The sequence below is a fragment of the Thermobia domestica genome, chromosome 8 (assembly GCF_964235325.1).
Source record: "Thermobia domestica chromosome 8, izTheDome1.hap1.1, whole genome shotgun sequence".
Lineage (NCBI taxonomy): Eukaryota > Metazoa > Arthropoda > Insecta > Zygentoma > Lepismatidae > Thermobia > Thermobia domestica.
In genome coordinates this window covers 105,530,753-105,553,066 of record NC_137461.1, presented here as the reverse complement: position 1 = coordinate 105,553,066, position 22,314 = coordinate 105,530,753, and positions in this window count along the sequence as shown.

The window sequence follows — 22,314 nt, the reverse complement described above, 5'->3', positions numbered from 1 at the left end:
TTTTAACTGTATAAACAAGGATGCTCCTCATATTTTTCAACCAGCATAATAATAGCATCCCTACTCCAACTTATTTTTCTTTAATACAATTCAATTCCCCAAACAAAACTTTTCCTTTTAACACACCACGGCGCTGCAATTGGTCCAGAAATGCTGGAGAAAATGCTACGAAATAGAGCAGGTTCTATCGACAAGAAATGCCATAGGATATGCCATGGCATGGCAAATGCTATAGCATTTCCAACTTTACACGGTAGGATATCGACGATACGATTTTTGCTACGAGAAATGCTACAATAAATGCTTCCGTCTAAAACTAGCCTTACACCAGTTTGTCTTTGAAGTATGATTTTAATTTAAACTGAAGTCGTCTTAAATCTATGGCAAAGTCTATAAGTAGAAAATCAGTGTCTATACTGTCACAAATAAACTATCAATGTATGTATATATCCGGGAATGGAGTCGACAAACTTCACGTAGTCTACATAAATGTTGTACGATATCTATTACACATTTTTTGTCAGAATAGTACCTTTTCAGAAATACATTTGTTTTGCAACATTCTTCAACAGAATGTTTTGCGCACTCCAATGCACTTGTAAGTTTGTTCCATTCAGTTTATAACAGGTACACAATATTGCGAGGCACATAGAATGTATAATGTAAAAGTGCCTTTTTCTCACCAAGTTCTGTAAATACCATTACTTCCAAGAATGTTGTAAAATAGAGGATCTGCCCATACAACAAAATCGTGAAGCCATACGTCACAGCTTCGCCACCAGGGTTGAATTCAGGGGGTAGCCCGGGGGAAATATCCCCCCCCCGAAGAAAATTCATTCCCCCCCGGAGAAACTCAAAAAATTTCGGTCACAAAATGTAGAAATTACTTCACCCAATTATTTGCTTTCTTTCCGTGTACGTGCAGACGAAATCCGATCTCTCAATATACATATAAATGACGCAGAACCATTCTATATAAATATTAAACATGTAACATCTAAGATAGAACACCAAATAGTCAGTAAAACTTGTATTTCTTAACTCTATAACCGAATTTGGCAGAACATGAAATTGTTAACTGTTGAAGAAAGGTTTGTATTTTAGTAGGTACTATACTCTCGCCCTATATTATATATTAGTAGGTAGCACTAGCACAGATTGAGATAGGAAAGGAAAGATAGGGAAGATCTTTCGATCATTCCATATGATCTGTGATGTCAGCAGACTTCAATTCTTGAAAATGTACAGTTCTTGCATTATTTGAAATAGAGCGCCTAAATCCTATTTCTCCCATCGGAAGTAACAGACGTAAATGTTTTTACGATTGTTAAAGTAAACACACTTTTCTTTAATTAAAAATAATTCAGTTAAAGAGTGAGATTCAGAGTGCGTCATTTAGAGGGATCAGGAAGGAACAGTTATCCCTCCTTGGTTAGAGATTTATAGAGAATTTATCAATATGATAGTAGTATATGAGTAAAAGATTGCTATTGAAGGTGATGAAGATCCTGCTGAGTGCCGTGCCATGGGGGAGGGGCAAGAGGGGTCACAGCCCCGGGCGCCGAAGTAATGAAGTAATGGGGCTGTAAAATTCGGGAGGGAAACAGAAAAGAAAAGGAGAAAAGAAAAACAGGAATGAAACACGTGCACATATATAAAATGAAAGGAAAAAAGTAATGAAAAGTGCTCAAAATCAAGGAAAAGCAGGGTTTACTTTTTAAAATTTTCTCATGTTTCACGGCTGGTCTGTTGATCTCACTCATATATACGGGTGCCATCGTATACTCTCGCGCCAAGCGCTGATTTTCCACGACACGGCACTAATCCTACTGAAGATTTCGTAACTATTGAAGCAGTGAAGAAACCAAGGCTAATATGCTTGATTTAGAATCAGAAGTATGAGAAAGGATGATAACTTTTTGTTAAGATATTCCTATGTATGTTTGTTTTAGGACAAAAAATATTTCAGTTCATTTAAATCTTTTTAAAAACTTCTATATTGGTAACAAACAGTAACTACTGAATATAGGAAATAATAATGAAAATAGTTACTGTAAATAGCAGTTAAAGTTTAGTGTAAAATATTTTTGCGAGTCTTTATTTAGTTTTAGATAAAATTAAACGATTGTTTTTTTTTTTTATTATAATCTCTCATTGAATATTTAGCAGCAATTAGTCCAGTGTGCGAATTGAAAAATTGTCCCAGGGGGGGATGAATTTCACCCATATGCGCACTCAGTCCTTCCCCCATATATATATATATATATATATATATATATATACTAACAAGTACAAAACAGTTGAGATGTGAGATCTTTCATAAATTTTCACTCAAGTAATATTAGGTTAGCTACGCAAAGTAGACCTACTTATCTTTATGTCCACTTAAAAATACTCCAGAGGGGGAAAAAGTTATCCCTGCCAGGGATGAAATTTTTCTTCTCCAGGGTGGGAAAGATTTTTGTCAGGGGGGGAAATCCCTGGCATCCCCCCGCCAATTGGCACCCTGAATTAGTCTCAATATTAGGTAAGATGTGGATATGAATGGAATTGTTAAATATGCTGCTTTCTTGCAAAAATACAGAAAAACAACCCTCCCCCCGAGGAGTTGACATTCCCCCCCGGGTGAAAATGTCTGAATTCAACACTGTTCGCCACACCTACTCTGCCCACTCCATGCCACTAAGGTCGCAATGTTTCGAGCCAACAATCATGGCGGAAACTAGAGTAACTAATCAGAGGTGCCGACTGCATTTTCGCCGATCCCAAGAGGTTCGTCCAATACATGGCTGAAGTAGCACTCTTATTGGCCACATACAGATGACGTCACAAAGATTCAAGTTCAACTTGCTACTATGCGTGTTGCTTTCGTTTCTCTGTTTTGTGTATGTTAATGTTTAAAAACAGAGAGAGGAGATTATCAATATTATTACTTGTGAAATACATTGCATTATAATTCTTGATTTATGTTCACTTCTTACCGGTACAAATAAATTATCCTTAAATAAGTCTTCGTCAAATAAAAGTGTTATAAAACGCAGTTCACATGAATATTATTATTGACTGCAATTTTAACATTTTTATTAAATCACAGAGACAATATTAGCTGATGGTGCTCACAATGAATACATTGGCTTTTGCAGAAATCGTGCACTTTGTTATGCTACACCTTTTGATTTCAAACTTATGTACAAAACTTGGGTTCCACTCAGTTGATGGTGTAAAATTCAGCGGCGTAGCGTAAGGGAACGCCTGTATGCCCGGCATCCCCTGTTAATAAGAAAAAAGTACGTATTTCATTATATTTATAAATTGTTTGCTTATAATTATCACAACTATTTCCACTGCAATCTTGTGGATGCGCTCTCTCGCTTTACTTTGGCAAGCGGAACCTACGCATGCGCATCACTCAGATACACATTTTCTGTCTTTCCTCTTGTATGCTATGTTCCTCGGGCATCCAGGCCTACTGCAAGCATCGAGGTTTTCGTCTGCTTTCTCTCGAATGCGCATGCCCAACTACTCCCCGCCATCCCTTTGCAACCCAACATTTGCTTTAGATATAAGCTGGCGTATGCTCAAGTACTGCCAACTCTATATATTTTGAACTAAGCTATGGTTTCTGTATAGAACGTACGAGCGCTGTCAAGGAAATAGAACAAAACATAAATAGTTAGTTCAACGCCATAATGAAGAACGCCATAGTGATAGTATAAAAATAGTTATGCTTTAATCGTAATTAAATGCATCGTAATTGTAATAGTAATTAAAGGCAAACTAATAATCTACATCATAAATACATATCATATCCCAGATTGTAGCCAGATATTCTTTGAGAGGAGTCACATACACAAGCATAACTATAATGCATTTTGTTAAATCACGGTCACCGATCCGGTAGGCCACCCTCTGCCCTTCACAAAGTTTACTTGTGCTCTTCCGTATCTGGAAATCTGACAATGAAGTAGATACACAGAAATAGGCCCCAGAGTTGCTTTAAGTGCTTTCTATTTGTATCTTCAAAAGATATAAACACTCAGGCCCATATTCACGAACGGGCACCTGAGGTCCGGACCCAAGATGACAAATTTCTAGGGGTGACATTTAAAAAAAAAAAAAAAAGAGAGAGAGAGAGAGATTGAAGTATGGTATGCGGAGAAAGAAGCTGCCCACGAGAAATAAATAAAGGGAATTATACTGAAAACAATATTTATACAAAAGTGGAGCCGGTTTTTCTCGTCACAATGCTAGTGGCAGAAAAGGAGCTGAGACAATTGCTTATTGGCGTCTAACATAATCTACGCATTTGCTACTGTATGCCCCACCAGGCGTACAATTACGGGAGCCTGGGCCCCTAAATGTTTTGGCCTCCTAATTATTAAGAGTAGTTATTGAGAAAAGAGATCCAGAATTGTGACGATTGGACCCCCTAGCATATTTGTGCCTCTCTCCTAAACTTTAATGGCTGGTTGCGGGCCTTAATGAGCAGACTCAGCCTGTTAATCTTCTATTTGTGTTGTGTAATCGTATGGGATGGTTGCAAATTATGCCGTGCTAAATATAAAACTTCTGCAAGTTGTTTAATGAACATGGCTTTACACTCCTTTCTTGTGATAAATTATTGGCTCACCTCTCCCTGGCTATGCCCTTGCGTTCTGTACTAGATTTATGCTTTTGATAAACAACATTGATCGTTGGTGGTCAAGAAAAATTGGCGGTATTTTTTTTTTTTTTTTTTTTGCGTTGTGATTTGAAATGAATATTTGTTTTATTGTTTTACTGTAGTATGAAGAACATTGCATTTATGACTAAGAGACAAAGCTGTGGAAAGTGTTCGGCTGCTGCAAGGTATAGTACCTTACTAACTTTTAGCAAATGATGACTACGATAACAGTACCAGACACAAATTTAATTGATTTTTTGTTAACAACTACCATATCTCGGTTGACTTACGAGCAGCGCTGCTCTCTGAAAGGGATACGACCTACCCCAAAGCTTTCCATAAAAACGACAACTAGCAATCAGTCGCAAGTATTTCAGCCTTCGTGGTATGATGATAGGTTTTCTTGGCTTTCTGGGTGTTCTGTAGGGAATAAAATGTTGTTTCGTCTGCATTATGTTTGGGGCAAAGGAGTCGGAGTGGTGTTCAAACGGTATTTCTGATTTGGGTAATTTCATGAAGAAAGCTCTAAAACATGAGTCATCGGAACAACATTTGCTGCATAGTGAATCTTTTCACTTGTTAAGGAAATACACATTGAACATGCATTGCATTGTATTGTATTATATCAGACAAGTGACTAACTTTGGCATCCCCATTTCGGAACACCACGCTACGCTACTGGTAAAATTGAAAACGTCTTGGCCTTGTTATTTTTACCGTGTACAAAAATGTTTCTAAGATTAACTTTACATTACACGCTGAAATTCGTCTATATTTGCATCCAAAAATAGGTCTGGTTTAGAAGTATTTTGCGGCAAATAACGTTGTACTGTCGTTATTGATAAGTTATGATCGATTCAATTACACGAGAAATGCTCACCAACTTCAACTAGATGGCCATTATTAGCTAGCATTCTTTATGAACCACATAAGGTTACCAAGTGAAGTATACAAAATAAATTGCATTATATTTCGTTGGAGTTTAGCATTCCTATCAACACCAAGGTTATAATCAGACATGGACCTATTGCTTCACGTAAAATCCGAACCACATTGGAATCGAATCCGGATCTCCTGGGCCAAAAACGCGTGTTAACTATATAGTCACGATATAGTTCCAGCCAATGTAAAGTTAACCCTGCTTTCTTTAGAATGAATATACCAGGGTCAACTTTACATCGCTTTAGACTTTGAACTAGTGGTTTCCAAGGGCCAGCCTCTTGAAGGGGACTTGAAGAACAAGCAAGAAATTATAAGCTAACTACAGAAATAAACTATAAAATTGTCAAAAAGCTTAACAGATGTTACGTGTTTGATATTTTGTCTTTCTTATACTCCAATTCGAGACTTTTAAGTAATTAAACACTTCATAAATATAAACAGATGAAAACAAGGCGAGTGGTTTGAGGTTTGGGGAGTCCCGTTCAGCAGCAAAGCTATATGAGACGTTAAACTACTGCTAACGTAAAACTTTACTACATAAGTTCTCGCCGAAAATCAAACTCAGATCTCTCGCGCCGAAGACGTCTATGCTAATCATATAGCTACGAGGAAACTAAAGATGAAAATATGGTTATGATTGCAATATCGGTATTATTATTATTATTATTATTATTATTATTATTATTATTATTATTATTATTATTATTATTATTATTGAAGACTTGAGATATCAATGATGAATCTGAAATCAGACAAAAGCACATATGGACAATGAGTGGGAGGGAGGTTAGCGAGAAGTATACAGGGTTTAAGAAGGAGGCACCAGGTAAACGGTTGGGAACCGCTGCTTTAAACATTTTATAAGCTCGCACTTGTGCTTCCTGCTTTGCTCTGCCCTTGTGCGGATTTGATGCAAAACTAGCTTGTACACACCAGTCAGCACAGATTGACCTTATTTTACGCACTTGATATAATTGCATCAAGAAACTATTATAAATAAAGACACGACAATAACATCTGTTAAAAAATATCTCTCCACGTCCAATGCACATACAAGCTACAGGAGTTCATTTTTTAAATATCTCTATACGAAACTCGTAATGTTTAAATGGGCCTATTCCATCAGCGGATTTTCATTCTGCTACGAATCCTTTCAAAAAGGATTTCCTTCATAATCCACTGGGAAGTGTAGGGGACCTAAGAAAACAGACATCTGAATAGCATATGGAGTGAGGTTAAGAGCAAGGATTACATCTGAAAATATTAGCTTTAAAACACTGCAGACAATTGTATGTTGCTTTTATTGTAGATTTTGAAACAGGCCGGTAGCCAGCTCAAAAATGTAGGGAGGGCCCGATCCAGCCATATTATAGTTCATTTGCAAGCCTACCGTGAAAATTTTAGGGGGGCCGGCTCCCTAGGCCCACTTTATACGAGCATGTTTTGAAATCGCATTCCAAAAGCTGGCAATTTACAGGAAAGATGTAGTAATTTAGATTTGATTTTCAAATTGAATTTAGCGTTCCTTTCAGCAGAAGCCTTATGAGCTGCCGGGAGTCGAACACGGGCCTCCTGCTCCAAAGGTGTGTACGCTATCCACCTACCCATTAGGAAGCTATATGTAGTAATTTAGAAATGAAAGAGAATTTCTGAGGAACTAGTTTATCTATACACTGAACCATGTAAGTATAGTGTTACAAACTTATAAACAACAACACTAGACGTCTTCGGCGTGGGAGACCTGAGTTTGTCTTCCGGCGAGAACTTATGTAGTTAGGATTTTACATTAAGCAGTAGCTTCAAGTCTCATATAGCTTTGCTGCTGAACGGGTCTCCAAACCTCAAACCACTCGCCTTGTTTTCATCTGTTTATATTTATGAAGTGTTTAGTTACTAAAAAGTCCCGAATGGGAGTATAAGAAATACAAAATATCAAACACGTAACATCTGTTTTTTTTTTTTTTTGACAATTGTATAGTTTATTTCCGAGATCTCTCGCTTGTTCAAGTCCCCTTCGGGAGGCTTTCACCCCGAAGTTGACCCTAGTATATTCATTCTAAAGAAAAGCAGGGTTAACTTTACATTGGCTGGAACTATATCGTGACTATATAGTTAACACGCGTTTTTGGCCCAGGAGATCCCGATTCGATTCCAATGTGGTTCGGATTCCACGTGAAGCAATAGGTCCATGTCTGATTATAACCTTGGTGTTGAAAGGGTTGCTAAACTCCAACGAAATATAATGCAATTTATTTTGTATACTTCACTTGGTAACCTTATGTGGTTCATAAAGAATGTTAGCTAATTACGGCCATCTAGTTCAGTTTGTTGGGCATTTCTCATGCAATTGAACCGATCATGAGTTATCAATAACGACACTACAATGCTATTTGCGGCAAAATACTTCTAAACTTCAGACCTATTTTTGATGCAAATATAGACGAATTGGAGTGTGTACTGTAAAGTTAATCTTAGAAACATTTTTGTACATGGTAAAAGTAACAAGGCCAAGACGTTTTCAATTTTACACCATCAACTGAGTGGATCTCAAGTTTTGTACGTAAATTTGAAATCAAAAGGTGTTGCATGACAAAGTGCATGATTTCTGCATAAGCCAGTGTATTCATTGTGAGCACCATCAGCTAATATTGTCTCTGTGATTTAATAAAAATGTTAAAATTGTAGTCAATAATAACATTCATGTGAAGTGCGTTTTATAACACTTTTATTTGGACGAAGACTTATTTAAGGATAATTTATTTGTACCGCGTAAGAAATGAACATAAATCAAGAATTATAATGCAATGTATTTTACAAATAATAATATTGATAGCTCCTCTCTCTGTTTTTAAACATTAACACACACAAAACAGAGAAACGAAAGCAACGCGCATAGTAGCAAGTTGAACTTGAATCTTTGTGACGTCATCCGTATGTGGCCAATAAGAGTGCTACTTCAGCCATGTATTGGACGAACCTCTTGGGATCGGCGAAAATGCGTGCCGACTCAAACTATGCCTTTTTTTTTTTTTTTTGCTTCATTGAGTCCATATGATGAAGATAGGTATGGGCAGATCCTCTATTTTATAACATCCTTGATTACATCGTTGTTTGTCGGGAGTTCTTATGTTGACATAACCAGTGCAACAGCACATGACATCACTAACCTGGAGCACTTCATGAGCAGTGCATCCATAAGCAAGGCAGCTCTGTTGACAGCATTACGGCTGAGATAATATGCCAAGGTGGATTATAATTTAAGACATAGTTGGAATTTGTTCGTGTACTGGTGAACAATAAAAAAAAAGTCATTATACTGTATTGTTACAGCCGTTGTGTGAGTTGCGTTTTACAATTCAGCAAACGAACAAGATTATGCACAACCAATGCAGTGAATAATGTGTAAATAATTGCAGCTTGTCCTATCAAAGGCGGGAAGAACGCCGGGATTTTTTTAAAAAATCTCATTTCGTGCTGCGCACTAATGTATGTATCAAGATTGAAATTTCAGGTTTCCTTGTTATATTCTATTTTGTAAGTGTACTGACATTCATGATATATAAATTTCTTTTAGCAATGAACTCTTGTAGGTTTAGTAAGTGTTTTGGTGTGGCAGAAACGGGATTAAGAATATGTGGACATTTTTTAAATTACAATTTACAAGTAAAAGGTGTTAATTCAAAACAAAAGACAAAGACAATGCTTAAGGAATTAAGGCGCAGAACATGTAAGTCATCTATGAACAAGCAATAAGATGTTGCTTTCATTTCTATGAAACTCTCCATAAGGGGCATTATTGCAGGGCTGCAAACTAATGCACAAGGGACTTGACATATGACTATTTCGCTGCCTGAATCTACCGTAATCTACCCCGAACTACTGTTACTCTTCTACTACTAGTAGTATATTATTATTACTACTACTACTCAACTACTACCACTACTGCCTTACTATACTGCTATTACTATACTATTAGGCCCGAAACCAGCTACAAAGGTTTGGGGGCCTGTGAATATGTTAGGGAGGCCAAGTCATTAAAAATTATCTTATAAATATCTAAAGTGTGTTCTTTGTATTAATAATAAAATTTAGTATTGAAGTCTAGAGGGACAACAAAAAGTTTAGCGGGGCCTGGCCCCCCTAGTCCCTCTGGTTTCGGCCTGGCCACTACTAAACTACTACCTTACTACTACTATACTATCATTACTACTATTACTATTACTAAGTATGTACCCATAAAGTATTTTTTAAATGTATTTTTTTGAACAATTACGAGTATCTCTTGTAGCGCTCCTGAATTTTAGACCTACCTGTTCCTGGTGGATTACTGGCACACGTCAACACATGTAGAGTCTAGAAAGCGTGATGCCACTATTTTCATCAAGATATGTGAGTTTCAAAGTAATATGAATTTGCCCACGTATTCTTGATCTGAACTGCGGAAACTACAACTATCCCAATTTAAGGATGCACATTAACACTGATATAATAAAGTAATTATGCAGCATGTACCTAAGCTACACGAGGTTTACTTTTACGCACCCACTGGCTCAACTTTTGAAGTATTTCGTTTTATTAGCTTATCGACGTCGACCATACCCTAGACGCCGCATGGACAACGTCGCACATAGTACCAACTATTCGCAAAATCAAAGTAGTCGAATCACTTATCGAAAATTTTTCACATTTACTACTGCCGTAAAATGGGAAGGTCATTAAGTGACATGAATTCCCACCTATATCTGTGTTCTGTTGTGGGATTACATGCACAACATTTAATGGGTTTATCAAGAAATACGGAACCCACAGGTTCAGCACCAACATAATTGCATTCTTATGAACTGCACACTGAGAAAAATCCGTTCTGCGGACAGCGGTATATTGTACAAATATACGAAATCCTCTTGCTTACTACAGAAATCAATATGGAGCATACATTATCCATATGCTACGTACGCACTGTCCTTAGATGTTACATCATGCCATTGCAGGATGTCTGACACGTAACAGTTTACTGTATATCACATGCATATACCTATGCTACATTCTTCACCTACAGATGGTGATCAGAAAAATGGAAACACCTGTAGTTTGCAACACATCAGATGTATGGGTTGGCAGTGGAGTCGTGGCGCCCGCAGCGCCGGACCGCTGGTGGTGGTGTGTTAGGTCGGTCTCCATACTACGTCAGGCGCAGTGGAACAGCAGTGTCCAGTGGCTGCAGCAGACGGAGGTAGTGTAAAATGGTAGACCTCTCAGAGTTTCAAAGAGGGCAAATTGTTGATGCGCGGTTATGTGGAGTGAGTGTGACTGCAGTGGCTACTGTGTTAGGTGGGACAGTGTCGAAGGTGATGACGGCCTACACAACACACGGGAAAACCACATCGGGGAAGCGGAACAGTGGGCGGAAGAAAATCGTGAGTGACAGGTCACGCCGGGTATTAAAGCGCATTGTCACGCAGAACCGTCGTGCCACTGCGGAGCAAGTGACTGAGGAACTCAATCAGCACCTCCCCCACCTGTTTCGACAATCACAGTCCGCCGCGAATTACATGACATGAACTTACGGGGTCGTGTTGCACGGGCTAAACCGCTCATCAGGGACCATAACGCTTTCGCACGCCGCAAATGGTGCCGCGACCATGCAACTTGAACCGTTGAGGACTGGAAACGTGTGATATGGTCGGATGAGTCATCCTTCACCCTATTCCCAACCACGGGCCGTGTTTATGTGTGGAGAACGCCCAAAGAAGCTTATGATCTGCAGTGTCTCCGCCCAACTGTGAAACATGGCGGCGGCTCGGTGATGCTGTGGGCCGCCATATCATGGTTTTCATTGGGTCCTGTGGTCACACTTAGCGGACGAATCTCTGCCAACGATTATGTCGCAATTTTAGGAGACCACTTGCATCCTATGGTGCAAATGTTGTTCCCGGACAATGACGCCATCTTCCAGGATGATAATGCACCCATTCACACAGCTGGCGTTGTTGCAGCGTGGTTTGAGGAAGATCGGGATGAAGTTCAACACCTTGGGCTTGGGCTTCCTATTTCCATCTTACTCTTTATAGGCCCTCCGGAGCCTGTGGGCCCTCCGCACGGCAAGGTCTGCGGGGTCGTTAGTTACACCTCTGGGCCCGTTCCATACATAAGAAATGATTAAGGGGACAAAATTGACAAATATTAAAGCCATACGAATAAACATTATTTCTATGGCCCCTAATAGTAGACTTATTTTTACTGAAATGGTCCCGCGGCTCATTTTTGTTTTATTCACCTTTTGTGTGTTGTTTTGTTTATATAATATAATGGACCTGTTCGATGCTTCGTTTATAATTTCATGTTCATATCGTATATGGAGTAAGAAAATTTTGTCTTAAAATGGGCCCCTTCGAACGGCGGGGAGCTTCCCTGGGGAAGCAGTTGCCCCCTCCCTTCTCAAGTTACGGACCTGTTACTTATCACATACCAAGACAGTAGCCAGCCCAAAAATGTAGGTGGAGCCCGATAGGAGTTTGAGGGTCCCGATCGAAACGTACTATAGTTAATCATCATATTATAGTTCACTTGCAAGCCTACCGTGAAAATTTTAGAGGGGCAGTAAACACTTAGAGGGGGTCCGCCCCTCTGGATACGGGCCTGTCACATACTAATATGATGCAGGCCTATCATTAATTTTTATGCCAATTATATATTGTGAATCTCCCAATTTTTGGCGCCAACAAATCTTTTGCGTTGTACATCATCAAATTTCGCGTGAGGAGATACTATGTTTTAGGGATTCGCACGAGACAAGATTTGAGGCTGTCTCGTCTCGAAAATGTAGTGTAAAAGTGATGTCTCGACTCGAAAAACGTATATTTTTCTATTGGAAGAGCTGTGTCTCGACTCGAATTTTCTCAGGAAAATTCTGTCTCGACTCGACTCGTGCGCATCCCTACTATGTTTTCATACAAGTATACAAATATCTCTTTAAGTATATTATTTCATTAATAGATAATCATTTTTTAACATAGTTCCTTTACCGGTCTGTTATTCTAGTATAAAATTAATAAGTTGACATCAAATCAGTTGCAAACACTGCTCAACTTACTATCACATTTAGTGACGTCATATCGTATGGTGCTCTGGTTGTGTCAACCTAAGATCTCCCCTATAGCATACCTTCAGTGGATATATCTTGCCGCTGCAGCAGCGTTTAATCCCAGTTTGAAATCGTACAGCATACACGCCCTCATGACGCTCTATGGAGGTCCCATTTTCACTTTGTCGTTACGCACGTTCATTGTGTAACTGAATACGCTGCTGAAGTTATCTGTTATGAATTTCACTGGGCGCAGCCATATTGGTTACAAACAATCTGTTATTAGGGTGGTTGTTAAGGCGTTGAATGTAGCACCTGTGAGTTGTGAAAGACGAACTTAAAATTGTGAAAACAAGGCGACATTTTTCACGAATACATTTACTCTATGCGTATAGGAAATCTATATTTATAATAATATGAAACAAAATTACTCTACATTTTAATTACTGCAATCGCCAATAACTTGCTGGACACAAGTGAGTGAGAATCCCAAGCACGTACATGAGCGCCCTTAATAATAATTTTAGATTGAGTTTAATTAAAATTATTGAATATTGTTATGCTATTAATATATACTTTTGTGATATTGTTTGTTTAGCTTCAGTGAAAATGTTTAACATGGAAGAAACTTGATTTTTAAAAATCAGTGATAGATACTCCTAGCAAAGGAGCAAAGCACTAGAATAACCAATGCATTTTAAAACAATTACGAATACTTGATCTCAGAAACTTAGCATCTCTTGGTGGAAATAATTTCCTAGTTTATTCTTCATTCTTTTGTTAGCGGATGTCCATTCCCTGCTTGGCACTGGTAAAGTTGAAATGCGTCACCACAAATAATAGTTTAAAAGGTATAACTCTCTAACTATCCTAATGTTATCTGAATTATTTCCTTTGCGTCTGCCACAAACAGCATACAGATATGTAACATGCCAATATATACATGTATTAAAATTCATAAGGAAAATACGTACCAACTTAAGCTCGGTGGTCACATTAACACTATATGTATGATGATTAAGGTCAGCTTGAAGTTCGAGCGCATGTAAGGATGCATCTGTAGCAGGGGCGGCACAAAGAGTGGGCGGGGGTGGGCGACCGCCCACCCAATGAATGACCTTGCCCACCCCAACAGAAGTAGAATAATGAAGGTGACATCCTGTACTTCAAAAGCAATCGATATTACTATTGATTGTAATGTAATAGGTTCTAGGACCCTGTTTAACTCTGCAACGAACAGTGATTTTATTTAGAAATACAGCTGAACGACAATTTGCACTGGAATAAGCAGTTTTCACCATAAAAGTGAACATTTTCTCTCATTTGAGAAAATTGAACCACTTGCACATCATTATGGATGTGATGTCGATAGTGTACAGTAGTGATGAGCGCAAGAGTCTTGGTCTTGCAGTTTTTGCAAGAGTCTTGCATGCAAGACCAAGGCCAAGAAGAGGAATTCCGATGCAAGACCAAGACCAAGGGGTGCAAGACCAAGACCAAGACCAAGGGGTGCAAGACCAAGACCAAGGTGTGCAAAACCAAGACCAAAATCAATACTATACCTGCAAGACCAAGACTCTTGCACAAGTACCGGTACTACTTTACTTTTTTTTAAAGAATGTAAAAAAGAGGGGGAAAAATCATTACATCTTCTACTTGAATTTCCTGGCTTCAGTAAAAATGCCGCTGGAGTGAATGTGCTCCCAGTAGTTTATGCAAGCCGTGTGAGTCGATCTGCCCGTGTAGCATATAGCTACAGTATGTCGTTTTCTGCAGACATTGCTCGTTTTCAAGCCACACATGTGTCATATTGAGCCATGTGAGCTTTCTTGGTATACAACACCGTGTGCATGGGTTTTCTCGGGGTTTTTCCGTTTCCTCCTACTTTTTCCATTCCACCATTTCAGTTATTTCTCATCATCAGCTATTCTACCATTATTGGCAGGTTACTTACTGCAACTAAGAAGCTTCGATGTACGGTGATCCTCAGGTAGTCTCTCCGTCTTAACGTAGCAATTTTCTGTTTTAATACCTTCCTTCAACTACAGTCTCCTTCGCTCTCTCCCTCTTTCCTTCCACCATACCCTCTAGCACGTCCCTCATAATATAGTTCCTCCTCATCCAATATCCCAACCAGTTCCTCTTTCTCCTCTAAACAATATCTAAAATTCTTCTTTTCTTCCCCTACTGCTAATATTTCTAACACCTCATTCGCTTTTCGTTCAACCCAGCTAATTCTCTCCTTTTTTCTACATGTCCACGTTTCGTAAGCCTGCAATTTTTTAATCGCTTTTGCGTAATGCCAATGTTTCTGCCCCATAGAGTACATATTGGAATCAGTAAAATAAAATCTCGATATTTAAATGGAAGTTTGCTTAATACAAATATTAGCTAATCGTGGTTGAAAAGAAAAACTCTGACGCTTGAGAGTGTAAAAATAATTTTGCAATTCATGGTATTTCAATAATCTATGCCGTCTTGATTTTCTTTCTGGCGTCTCAGGGGGTAGCCTCTCCAATTTGGGAACCAGTGGAGTATTAGATGTTTAAAAAAATAAAAAGATTACGAAACGTTGTAATTTATCTTATAAGTAGTGAAGCGTGGGGACCCATTGAAAAAAAAAAATAAATTTTATCGCCTATGTTGTACACTATCATCATACTTACACGAAGGTAAACTATATTACATTTAGAAACATACATTGTATTTTTGTTACTTTTGCCGCATTGTAGAATTTTTCCCGAGTAAAATTTACGTATGAAAAGCATAAGATTTCTTAAAAGCAAGACTTGCAAGACTTGCAGCAAGACCAAGACCAAGACTGGGTGTGCAAGTCCAAGACCAAGACCAAGGGCTCCAGCGCAAGATCAAGATTAAGACTGGATGTGCAAGATCAAGACCAAGACCACCCCGGTCTTAGTCTTGGTCTTGCATTTGCTCATCACTAGAGTAGAGGTGGAAATGAAACTTCTTTCGAAAGTTTTGAAACGTTATGAGGAGGAAAAGCAATGCAAAATTACCTCCGTTTCTCAGTTTACTGAAGTGATGGATCGTTTCAAAATTGCTTTTCATGAAATTCACAAATTAGCCGTAATTGCTGTCACCATTCCTGTATCTAGTTCACCATGTGAACGTTTTTTCCCGTGTCTTAGACGGGTTAAAACATATCTAAGAAATCGAATGGCAAACTGTCCCCTAAGCGATCTTTGTTTTCTTTCAGTAGAAAGAAAAACTTGTAATGAATATAGAGGATGTAGAGAATGCAGCGGCGTAGCGAGCATTACAAGATTGGGGGGGGATGAAACTTGAAATTGCCAAGTCTTGATTTTAAAAATGCCAAGTCTTGATTATATATATATATATATATATATATATATATATATATATATATATATATATATATATATATATATATATATATATATATATATATATCAAGTGTTTCGAAAATCTTAGTCTCACTTTTACCAACTCTGCGGAAAACTTCACAGCAACCTTATTTTCATATTCGCCCCATTCCGTGCCCCATCTGAGTGACGGACGAACAGCCCCCGGTTTCGAGTAAAGTTTCACACCTCAACTCAGAATCACTATCATCTCCCACGATGTACAACTGTTAATTTGACAACTTATGGCTAGTTTTGATAGTCTGCGCCAGTCAGTCCTCACCAGAAATGCGGAGAGTTTTTTTCTCTTCTGTCCTCCAGTCTCCTCCCACTTCGATTTCATAATTTCGCACTCTGATGAAAATTATTAAATACCAGCAAGAAAATACTAATATATAACCTCCCTTTTAGGCGCCCCTCCAACCACAAGCCCGGGGCACGTGCCCCGCTTGCTCCCCCATGAGCTACGTAAGCAACATACAATGATTACGTAATGCTTTGACTTATAAATACTATAAAGAAAGGAAGAATTGCAATTTTTGTTTTACTTTCCGAAAGAACCAACTACGTGATTAAAAATGAAGTAGGAAAGGCAACACATTTGTATGAAAATGAAGTGAAACACACACCGGTCTATGCTTTCACCCAGCAGACGTATTGTTTGGCCCCCCAAAATGTGACTTTTGGAATCATGCACTTAGATTCATAGCGGAAGAGACAGAACGACTTGACTCATGAATTGTAGCTTTCGTCCATCGAACAACATTTCCAGAAACCTACTGTGTTCCCCTGTGTCGTGGCATGGAAAATCAGCAGCCGGGGCGAGAGTATGACGGCGTCCTCGTACATATGAGTTAGGGGACAGATCATCCGCGAAGCGCCACCATGGTTGGCGCGAAGCGTAAGAAAATTTTCAAAAATAAACCCTGCTTTTCCTTGATTTTGAACACCTTTTATTACTTTTTTCCTTCCATTTTATATATGTGCACATATATTTTCCTAACATGAGTAACTTTATAGGACCATTTCCTAAAGCAGAAAGAGGATTTAAGTACATACTAGTTATATTCCAAATAATTTTTCCTGTCTCTCTTTTTCTTTCATTCTCTTTTTTCATTTTTCTCCCCAATTTTGCGCCCCCTTTCTTCGGAGCCCGGAGCTATCACCCCCGTTATGCAAGGCACTGATGATATCATTCCCAAAACACACTTTTGTTCAGTTCTCCCTACTCGAAAAGCCCTGTAAATAGAAAGTCTTACTGCAAAACAGAACTGAAATACGCTATCCTTGTCCTCTATATTAATATGATCACCTTTTGTTTCAAAGCGAAAGGTTTATTCACACACAAAGCATACACGGTTACACAATACAAAGTATATTCACTCTGGTATAAAAATCTACTTCCCTTTGACACTTTATTATTAGAAAAAAACTCTTAAATTTGTCAAATTCACATACTATACATAGTAAAAGGTTTATACTAATAAACCTGCCATGTTTTCTTCATGGGAATACGGGATCTTAGATCCCCTTTCCCCCCAAAAACTTTCCAACAAAATTCAATAAACTGTACCTCTGGTTATGAATAACAGTATAATAGGCCGCGGTGGCTCAGTGGTATAGCGTTCATTTCTGGTGCATGGGATCCTTGGTTCGATCCCAGCTCACTTCCAGTGAGCTTTGTAGTGGAAAAACACCGTGTGCGTCTCGGGGTTCTCCCGTTTCCTCCCACTTTCTTCATTCCACCATTTCATTCATTTCTCATCATCACCATCTCCTTTAGCCTAGCCAACATTTATTTTTTTCAACAATATAATAGGCGAAAGTTTCCTAAGCTGCAGCTACTTTTCTCTCGTCGTTCCCTGCAATTAACTTGACGGACTGAAGATGTTTACAATCCAACTACAATAAAAAAAATGCCTTAAAAACTTAAGATAATGTCTTATATAAATGCTTTACAGAAAAACAATATGCAAACGGTTCAAATCAGTCATACAATCTACATTCAATATTCTTCGCGTGTTTAGCAATATTTATTTACATGGTAGTATTTGCCAAAATTACGTTTGTCAGTTTAATCTGATGAAAAGTTGATTTTTCTCCTTGTGTCGTGTATAATTATCAGGACCAGATTTACATATTTCTAAGCCCTGGACCAAGCACAATTCTGTGCCCATAACATCTCAAAAATATTATAATTCTTGTTACTTTATTTAATGTCTCTATGAAGAAAAAGTCACTCATCTTTCCTGTGCTTGTACATGTAGAAACACTCAAAGCCATCTTACTTTTTTTTTCTTTTTTTTATGTTGGAGAGTATCCGAGTTTCCACCAGGTACAATGGAAAAAGCATTGTTGCAAATTTCGCTCGCTATCAAGTCGGACAGGGTATTGTGATAACTTGATCAAAACTGTTACATGCTACACTTTATCGTTCATTCACATTATCCCAGCCACTTCATTACTTTTCGAATAAGCTTATATTGATAGGAGAAATGGGATGGAATTAAAATATGGGACATTTGCCTGTCCTGACTAAATTTATTGGGACGCGGTATTCTCGGGCCCAAAATCGGGACTGTCCCGTTTTATACGGGACGAACAGTAGGCTTAATACTAACCAGTCACTGCCTTGTTCTTGTTTTATTAATATCAATTCTTTCAGTCACTACCTGTTGCCTTGTATACGCTCTTGTATCAAATGCTTTTGCGTAAATTCTCTACTTGCCACCGAAACGCCTTTTCTGTCTGTCTTTGCATGCCAACTCCATTCTGCTTTTGTCAGTGGTACAATTTCCGATTTTCATTAAAGATTCTTCAAAATGTTTACGAATATCAAATGAAGAAAAGTGAAGTGTAATCACTTGCAACAAGTAAAGAAGCTTTAAACGAACAAATCAATTTATTTCAAGATAGGTAACTACACAAAATTTATGCCAAGTCTATAAAAGAACTGATAATGTTTTACAGCAACTGGCTACCTAAGAAAATGTTAAACCGAATAAGTCAATTGAACAAAACGGCATTCTTCAAATTGCCAACTATGTATTTTAATTTGCCAACTTGTCAAGCGATTGGTAACTTTGGGGGGGGAGGCTCCCCCCCTTTACCCCCCCTTAACGACGCCCCTGAGAGAATGTGGTAAAATTATTCGATGTTGGACATAACAATCAACGCAATGTATTCCATTAAAGTGCAGGTATAAAAGTTTATTTGAAGCTTGTTCGTACCATGTTATCAGCCTTTCATAGTTTAACCCTGCACGTACACACTTATTTTCTTACTCCCAAAGTACACACTGGGGTTTGTAGGACCCCAATCATATTTCTCTAAATTATGGAGTTTCTTTTTATTTAATGAACTCATACATTTTTACACAATATCTATCAACAATGCTCCAACATTTTACTGAAAATAGCATTTCTAATGCCATTCTTGTAATTACTGTATTATTTTGAAAAAAAAAATGAGGGAAATTTATAAGATAATTCGGGTTAAGTTTAGAGTTACCCCTCCGCTTTTTATAAAAATCAGGAAAATTTACAGGAGAAATGAGGTAAGAAATGATAATTTGAAGTTTTTATTTGATGTTTAGAAATGTAAGTTCGGCACGAGAGTTATGTTTAATACGAGAAAAGATATGTGGAAGTTAGTACTATTTGCCGGATGCGGAAGCATTCGCGGAAGGTTTCAGCAGCATGGTAGTTGTAAAATATGGCGAATATGGCGAACAGGTGTAATGGATGCTCAAAAATAATGATGAAAACCTTTTAAATTTTTGTGAAGCCCATGGAGTACTAAAGTTAAGTGAAATGTAACAATTTTCAATACTTTAAGGACTGTTTTTTGTATGTTGCAAAGTCCAAGGTCGCCTTCAGACTGGAGGGGCAACTCTAAACTTAAGCCGATAATTCTTCCTTTAAAATACATACTGGGGTCTGTGGGACCCCAACATCAGTAAATGTTATGACCTTTCTGACAATTATGAAACTAAACTTTGTGATACTTTGTTGTAAGTAGTATATGTAAACAGAACATTTTAGACACAACTAGAGTTTCGAAACTCTTTCCAAATCCATTTTATCAAAATGTTTTTCAAAAAAATCACTCACTTAAAGTACACACTGGGGTATGCTGGACCCCAATCAACGCAAGAGCGAAAATAACGTCGATTTCCAACAATGAGTCTCACTAAACTGGCTAGACTGCTATTATTCCGCATAGACAGTGTTGCAAACTTAATTTACATTGATAGCCCAAACTGCAAAAATAAATAGAATTGTTATAGTATTAAAATGAATATGTCTTGGGGTTCCACAGACCCCAGTGTGTACGTACAGGGTTAAAACACATTGTTGTTTCTGTGGATCATGATGAAGTTTTGTTAATTGCTATTTACTTCTGTATCCAATTTATAATTGTTTTATTTTTTTTTCAACTTGAGTTTCAATTTCAAAGATTTCTGTGTAAGGTATGATTAAACAATTATGCTGTCGAATTTCCCTATTCTTTTAGTAACATAGATCTTTGCTGTTGCATATAGAGATCACATCAAAAAATCTAATGTGCACAAATTAAGGATATACGAGAGAAAATATAAATGATTTATATTTTTTGTCTCTTGCTTTTTTGTAATCAATGTTTGCAATAGCCTATTTTATTCTTGTTTTACTTTACTTACTTATTGTGTATTTTATGATATTAACGAAAGGTAGAGTATTATCTGTTAGTCTGTGTTGTTTGAACCTTCTTTTATTACTATGAATTCATGTGCATTCTTGGAGGGAGAGAAAGTAAAGCTGTTTTGAACTTCATCGACCATACAGTACACACCGTTATTATTGTTTTAAAAAGCTGCAAGTAGAGATAATGGGCGGTATTCAGAGAGAATTCGTTAATCGAGTGTTAGTAACAGAATAGTTAGTGGCATACTAGCTCTTTACTAAGGAAGGTGCACTTTTTGGTATTCAGAGCCTACTTTAAGTACAACTAAAAAGTTGATTTGGGTATGATTAACTAATATAACCCAAATGCATCGTGCGAGAAAAATAAATATGGCAACTACGGAAAAGTACATGAGCACATGCGTAGTCTGTAAAAAATGAAAACACACGAAATACGAAATGTGTCGCACGCTAAACTGCGTGTAAAAGATTAGCCTCTGCTCTAGTTAATTAGTCACATCTGATTAACTTCGTCAAATACTACGTCCTAATGAGATACTCTGAATACAATTTTGATAACAATCCGTTGGTCAAGCCCGTAGTATGGCGTTAATCAGACTTCAAAACGACTCTGCATAAGGCCCATTGTGTCTGCCACGCGGAAGGTCGAGACTATAGCCACGAACTCCCGCAGCCCATCCTAAGTCCTGCATTTCTTCAGACCCACCAGGCGAATGACGGAATCGTACCTTCTATAAGGCCAAGACAACTGTTTTCCACATCCTTGTCCCTCCCCTATTTCGGTCTGAGTCTTAGCTAACTAAAGTGTTTAAAGATTGAAAATTATTGTCCAAAAAAAAAAAAAAAATGTCTACATTGCCCAGTTCTTATTTTCATTGTCCGCCCATCCAGCAACTAGGTCCGCCTCTTTCCACCCACCTCATCAAACGTTTCTGGCGCCGTCCCTGATCTGTAGGGAGCAGGTGGATCAGTGAAGTTGGGTATGCGTGGAAAGAAAGAGGTATGAAAAGCGTATACTAGCCTTGGCTGGTAATCACTACAAGTGGATTTTCATTCTTAGTAACCATGACACATTTTTAAGGCTCGTTTTAGACGAAAGCATTTATTGCAGCATTTCTCGTAGCAGATATGCTACCAAAAATCTCGTATAATATTCTATGGCATCAAAAGTATATTGTGCTTTTACACGGTAGCATTTTGATAAGAATTTTTTCGTGACGTAGCAAACAAATCACTGCAGAAGAGGGCAATTATATCTCCAAAACTAAAAACAGATATTTCAGTCACTATTTCTTCTAAAGCCCTTTTTCGCATATGCTTATTATGATACAAAGGACTTTTAACGGTGCAATCATACTATACAGATCCATAGATTTTAAAATTTACAGAAGAAATTTCTAATATTTTAATAGAGTAGTGTATAAGTAATGGAAATATGGTGTGCACTTACATCTGAGATGCGTATTTACGTGGAAATATAGAAATTAAAGTCGAACCTGAAATGCACGTAATCTTCAATAAGCTGCCATAAAATTTTGGAAAGTGTAATTTCCC